Here is a 971-nt window from a genome sequence, read left to right as displayed (position 1 = left end):
AGCTGCCGCTGATTTATGGCCCCTGTTATTTAAATATTAATTATGGGCCTGGCAGGCAGGCACCGCGCCTGCTCCCTTCAAGGCTAATTATTTTTTAAGTCAATATACGGGATCCACGGGGGAGCTGGGATTGCGGCTGAAGGTCAGTAAAATGGAGAACTTGTTTAAACCCGGCAGTAAAAGCGCGATCAGCACGGGGCGCAGCGTGCCGCTCGCTGGCCCTCGCCCCGGCTCCGTCCCTGCATCGAACCCGGGGCCACGCCAGCCCCCACGGAGGTTTGCTGGGGCACGGGGATGCGCCGGGATGGGGCCTTCCATGCACAGCCGCTCCATCCTCCGGTCATTTACAATAAAAAATAAAGCAGGGAGGTTTTCCAAGCCCAACACGGGGCTGGACTGACGCCAGCGGGAGGTAGATGATTTGGTTTGTGCTACACATGCTTTAAAAATAATAATAAAATGAGTCAAAAACGAAAAGCGAGCCATTGAAATGAAGAGCGAGCACGTTGTTTCCGTGGGCCGGGCTGCGAAAGCCAAAGGCATCAGGCAGCAGCTCAGCCGAGCAGCGCCGGAGCGCGCGGGGAGCGTCTTGGCACGGGCCGGTCCTTAAATGCATGACACCTGATCCGATCCAAAATCTGCTGTACGCGCCGCACGGCCCCGAGCCTCGCCCGCCCGTCAGCAGAGGGAACAAGAAAACATTTTCCTTGAGTGCGCTGCCCGGGTCAGCATGGCACGGCATGGCATGGTGTGGCACAGCATGGCATGGCGCGGTGTGCCACGGCACTGCACGGTGCAGCATGGCACAGCATGGTGTGGCATGGCACAGCATGGCGCGGCGCAGCACGGCACAGCAGGGCATGGTGTAGCACGGCATGGCGCAGCAGGGCACGGCATGGCACAGCATGGTGTGGCGCAGCACGGCACGGCATGGCATGGTGTAGCACGGCACGGCGCAGCACCGCACGGTG

The sequence above is a fragment of the Egretta garzetta genome, unplaced genomic scaffold (assembly GCF_000687185.1).
Source record: "Egretta garzetta isolate BGI_Z169 unplaced genomic scaffold, ASM68718v1 scaffold443, whole genome shotgun sequence".
NCBI classification, from domain to species: Eukaryota; Metazoa; Chordata; class Aves; order Pelecaniformes; family Ardeidae; genus Egretta; species Egretta garzetta.
This window is presented reverse-complemented; position numbering follows the sequence as displayed.